Consider the following 6,306-nt stretch of genomic DNA (forward strand, 5'->3'; position numbering starts at 1 on the left):
GGAGCCCGTTGAGAACTCACGCCCACAAAGGCGTGTTTCAAGGCGCGTGACTCTTGAAAGCCCAAAAAAGGCAGTTCGTCCTCAGAAGGAAACATTGTCTTTCGATAATGTTGACGTTATACCTGAGAAGTCGTGCCAACACACGATAGGTTACTCTGACCTTCAAGCCGATGAGTTGTACTATCGTGTTGGGGGTACGAGTAAAACCAAGAAAAGGAGTCCTCGAGAACTAGAAACTCAATGCCCTTGTTCCAAACTCATTCGGGCAGTATTGTCTGAGTGCAACTGCATCAAGACAGTCCTCGAAAGAATTTTGGTTTTCGAAAGGCTCAGTACCAAAACACCAAAACCAAGGTCTAGGCGTTTCCAACAAAGAAGAACGGTAGTTGAAGACGGAGAATTTCCAAGGGTCACCACTAGTATGACCAGCAAAGGGACATCGACACGGAATAATCCCGAGTCGATTCCGGAAGCATCCCGGCGTGTAACCCGTCTGCAGTCTGGAGCCATCGTACGAGGAACTTATGGTAGGATTCGGACAAGATTACCATCAGAAGATGAAGAATCGGATGCCTGCTCTGCGGTCGTATCAGATAATACAGTATCCAGCAAGGGACAACCCCGTGAGTCACTTATGATAAGTGCGGAACAAGTGGCCAAGATGCTCGAAGAAGCCATGGCTAAATAACAAGAGAGCTTCAAGTTCGAAATGCAGATGGCCATGCAGAATATGAGAGAAATGCATGACCAACAAATCCAAGCAGTGATAAACCAGCAAGGCGAACCAAGTCGTCGTAACCAGGTTAATCAGGAAAATGAGGACACAGGTGCGAATGAAGCTCATAATGCCAATAAACCTCCCGTCAATGCAGGGGGTGGTAACGAGAATGATAACGAAAACACAGGTGAAAGCTTGAAGATTAAAAACCTCGAGAGCAAAATCAATACATTGATTTCCGCTCAAGAGATGAAGAAGACGGGCATTCCTTGTCCATACCCAAGAGAATGGGAATCAATCCCGTATCCGACGAATTTTAATCTAATTAACTTCACGCCATTTGATGGGAATGGTTCACCCACTCAGCATTTGATTTACTTCAAATCACACCTAGGGGTTATCTCTGGTAATGAGCCTCTGATGGTACGGTCCTTCGTTGGCACTCTTCGTGGAGCCGCCTTCGATTGGTATCGCCGCCTCAAGCCAGGAAGTGTGAATAGTTGGGATGACATAGAGACTAAATTCCTCACTAACTTCTTCGACGACGACACCGAGATATCCATCGGGTCGTTGCTTGACGGGAAACAGAAAGACGGAGAATTAGTTGATACCTTCGTCAAAAGGTTCCGGAACAAGGCGATGAACTGTCGGGACCCGATCACTGAGGAGTTCATTCTCCAGACTTGCCACATAAACCTCGCATTGGATGTGTTTGAAGCAATGGGGACAGCACCGTCCAAAACATGGAAGGATTTGAAGGTCCGAGGAGGGCAAGCCGAGCGATTCCTCAAAAGGAAGAAGGCCGAGAGGAGCCAACCGATGGCTAATCCTCCGAACTCGAACTTCGCCTCCCGTGGTAGGGGCAAGGCACCTGCAGCGGCTGTTGATCAAACGTCGCAACAGCAGCCCCGGAGACAGCAGAAGACTTCGGATCAGAGGCTCCAAAAAGAGTATTCCTTCAAGGACGAAGATGTTCCAGCCATCTTCGAATCCCTCCTTGAAAATAACAAGATCAAGCTGCCACCGATCACGAATCAGGAGGAAGCTGACGATACTACGGATCCGAAGTACTGCGCATACCACAGGAGGATCATTCATCCCACCAAGGCCTGCTTTACTTTAAAGAATAGCATCCAGACCTTGGTTGAAGCCGGCGTCATAACGGTAGGGTAACCCAGTTGAGAACGGTAATACTCCGACAAGTATAAGAGTATAAACTGCTTCTCGATCCTCCGACCAGTATAAGAGGTTAAACTGCTCACTGATACTCCAACATGTATATAAGTCTAAACTGTTTCATTTCTTTCACGGGAAGTTCCTGGAGAATTTTTATATTCTTAAGGATAACCCGGTCATGTAACTGAGTACAATGTCGGACCCAGTTCCACAAGGGAAGCTGGGGGTGGATTATTCATGTATCGGGAAGTTCCCGAAAGAATACCACGGGTGATATTCTTAGGGATAACCCAATCACTATAAAAGTGATAAGTAAAACATCCACATTTAAACTCTAAATGTCGGAATGTTTTCCATTATTGTTATCAAATTCACTAATTCTCATGAGTTATCTTGTTGAGACGAGATTCGATCCTTTTGACAGATTAATCTTTCCTCATAAAAATCCCCCACTGATTAAGTCAATTGACGGTGGGTCCACTAAATTTTCTGTCCGCCAATTCATGGTAATTTCCAAAGCTTGACGTGTTAAGTCCTGATTACTTAACGTCAAAACCCTTCATCGAGTGGCCAGTACAAACCAGTATTTCTACTGCTACTTGTATTCCACTCCCTTTGCTTTCAGGTCAAACCTATAAAAGTTAGGGCCACAACCAAAATCCCCTCTCGATTCCTTCAATGAACGAGAGGCCCATAAATTGAGCAATCAAACCTTCCTACAGTTAGGATCGTCTTAAACCTCCCATTCGGTCAAACCTTCCTACAGTTAGGACCAAAACCAAAATCCCCTCTCGATTCCTCAATGAACGAGAGGTCCACTTTCAAATCGAGTGATCAAACATTCCTATAGTTAGGATCACCTTAAACTCCCACTGTGGTCGCCAGATTGTTCGCGGGGAAAATCGTTTTCATTGACGTCATTGTTTTCTTGAGCAACAGTTTATCAGTTACAAAAGATCCGGTCTTTTTATAAGATCCGGTTACAACAAAATCAAAGAAAAAAATAAAAAAATCTTAAAAGATTACAACTTTCCTTTTCTCGAACAAATCACAAGATCCTGTTTTGCGGTCTTTTGCTTGTGTGGGTTCTTTGCCTACGCCGGGGTTAATCCGTGGACCACCGCGCGATCTTGATCCAGTCCGATCTACATGGTATGACGGGTGTTATTTCACGAAGAAAATAACAGCCGAGGGGATTATTTCACCAAGGAAATAATAGCCCTAAGTAATCGAAATCGACCAAGCAAAATCGATACACTTCTCGGGATCAAAAACCAAGTTTTGATCCGGAGGATGACCGTGTGGATCTCAGATCTGATCTCCCTCGAACTCCTGCCTTATTTGGCGTGGGTGATCGCCAAGAACCAGATCTGAAAAGTCCGAGTCTTCAAAGCTCCAAAACTCCGAAGTTTAGTTCTCAATCCGGCAGAGTTTCACCTCAAAAGTTCCCAGTCCCTCAAACAATGAGCCTAAGGGTCTATTTATAGGCTCCTCAAACCAGATCTGGGCTCAGATCTGGGCCCAGATCTGGTGGCTCGGCCAAGGCCGAGCCACCTAGGTGGCCGGCCGAGCCACTTAGGTGGCCGAGCCACCTAGGTGGCCGAGCCACCTGGGCCGACCCACCAGATCTGGGCTCAGATCTGAGCCCAGATCTGGTTTGAGGAGCCTATAAATAGACCCCTAGGCTCATTGTTTGAGGGACTGGGAACTTTTGAGGTGAAACTGTACCGGATTGAGAACTAAACTTCGGAGTTTTTGAGCTTTGAAGACTCAGACTTTTTAGATCTGGTTCTTGGCGATCACCCACGCCAAATAAGGCAGGAGTTCGAGAGAGATCAGATCTGAGATCCACACGGTCATCCTCCGGATCAAAACTTGGTTTTTGATCCCGAGAAGAGTATCGATTTCGCTTGGTCGATTTCGATTACTTAGGGCTATTATTTCCTTGGTGAAATAATCCCCTCGGCTGTTATTTCCTTCGTGAAATAACACCCATCATACCGTGTAGATCCGACCGGATCAAGATCGCACGGTGGTCCACGGATTAACCCCGGCGCAGGTAAAGAACCCACACAAGCAAGAGATCGCAAAACAGGATCTTGTGATTTGTTCGAGAAAAGGAAAGTTGTAATATTTTAAGATTTTTTTTTTCTTTGATTTTGTTGTAACCGGATCTTATAAAAAGACCGGATCTTTTGTAACCGATAAACTGTTGCTCAAGAAAACAATGACGTCAATGAAAACGATTTTCCCCGCGAACACAAGTCTGAGCTTAGATCTCTAGGAATCACCAAACGCTGTTTATGAAAAGTGAAAACTCTCTTTCTCTTCCTCAAAATTATCAAAAGTCCAAGTCTTTATGCTCCAATCTGCTCTCTGTCCTTTGTCTCGTGTCTAGGAAGGTATTTATAGGGATAGGAGTGCACAACAGTGAAAATGGGGGCGAAATAACTGACCAAGTGGATGCTCTTTGGGCGCGTCAGTCTACACTGCCACGGCTATTGGCGCGTCAGTGTGGACTAGCGCGGCCAAAGAGGCCGTTACAGCCACGTTTCCATCGTGCTTGAAACCGTCCTCCCACGACTTTTAACCACTTTTTTCATGATTTAACCACTTGTCCACATCAACACACATTTCTTTTTCATCATGGCACCACGTGGACTTTGAAGAATCATTCTGTAACTGTTTTGTAACCGTCGCGGCAATTCCCTGTAGTTTGCGCGTCACCATGGACTGGCGCGCCATAGGCGCGTCACCATGGACTGCCGCGCCTTAGGCGTGTCACCATAGGCTACCGCTAGGCTGCCCCTTTAGACGCGTCACCCTAGGCTATCGCACCTATGGCACGTCACCACAGGCTACCGCGCCTATGGCGCGTCACCATAGGCTGTCGCGCCTATATGTGTCGCCTGTCAGTGTGTTTTGTCACATGTATGCACATTGTATCTATGAGCATTTTTTGATGCCTATACATACATGAGCTCACTATCCATCCACTTTACAAGGCATTGATGGAGGAGACACTTAAGATGAGGAGATGGAAGGAGGTGATTGAGAGGATGATTAAAGGATTGAGAGAATTGGTGATTTTAGTAGTTGGAGTTCGTATTTCTTTTTCTTTCTTTTTAGATTTTTTTCTTTTTATTTCTAAACATGTATATTCTTTTGTGATGCTTGAGATACTTGATCTATACTAACTTATTATCTGCACTCTGGTTGATATATAGTTAGCTTAGTAAGTTCAACATATTTGCACGCTCACTTTCTTGTTGTATGTACATATTTTGGATTTTGGATTTTTTCTTCTTATTTTTAAGGTTGTTTTCCTGATTTTTTATATATAAAAACAAAATAAAAATTTTTTCTTTCTTTTTGTTTTCTATAAAATAATTTTTTCTTTCTTTTTGTTTTTCTATAAAATAATTATGTCACACATGTTCATTACACGAAGCATTATTAACAAGAGATATTTCATATCTATTTATATTTATCATGTTTTGTGAAGTGAAATAGTGGTACAGAGCCTTATTTTTATTTATAGATATTTTTTTATTATATCAAGTGTTTTTGAGCTCATTCTTGACTTGGCTAATGTTCAAATCTTTATTATTTTTGAGCTCATTCTTTATTATTTATTATTTATAGATATTTTTTTATTATATCAAGTGTATTTATTCAAAATATCAATCAAATGATAAGAGCGTATTCATTAAAAGATGATCAAAGATTAACACTCTTTTAAAATCCATGAAAAATTGAGTGTATTTATTAAAAGATGGTCAAAGACTCACACTCATGGATTTATGTTTGGGCATATCTCAAGGGTAGTCATCACATACTAAATATATTTTATATTTAGAGATTGTGTGAATCACCTACTAAATAATATCATTCTTTGTGAATTACCTGCCAAACAATATCGTTATTTCTCCTAAACCTATATCGTTGAGGTTATAGGGAGATGCTTTGGTACTTAGTCTCTAGAGTTGAGATAGTTCAAGTCTTATTATTTCTCAATATTCACTTTGATATACCTGAATTTGTCCAATAAACTAGTATAAATCTTTTGACTACTTATTTCACACACTTTGCATTGATATTTAATCTTTTATATGTGCTTTTCGACGTATTTTTTCTTATATTCATGTATTTTATCATTACATTTTAATCTCTTGTGCTATTTTTTAATAAATTTTTGTATGAGCTAGTGTGCTTTTCTATCATACACCTTTTGGATGATTTTTATCTATTTTTCTTATTTATAGTATATCCTTTAATGTGCTTTTTGCTTTTGCTAATAACAAAAGGGGAGAATTTTTTGGTAAAATTTAAAATTTTGATGATCTTTGCATGAATGGAGTTTTTATCCTAGTGGTTTCATGTTCTAATCTTTTTTATTTTTTTGAAAATTC

Source organism: Asparagus officinalis, unplaced genomic scaffold (assembly GCF_001876935.1).
Source record: "Asparagus officinalis unplaced genomic scaffold, Aspof.V1 AsparagusV1_Un539, whole genome shotgun sequence".
Taxonomy (NCBI): domain Eukaryota; kingdom Viridiplantae; phylum Streptophyta; class Magnoliopsida; order Asparagales; family Asparagaceae; genus Asparagus; species Asparagus officinalis.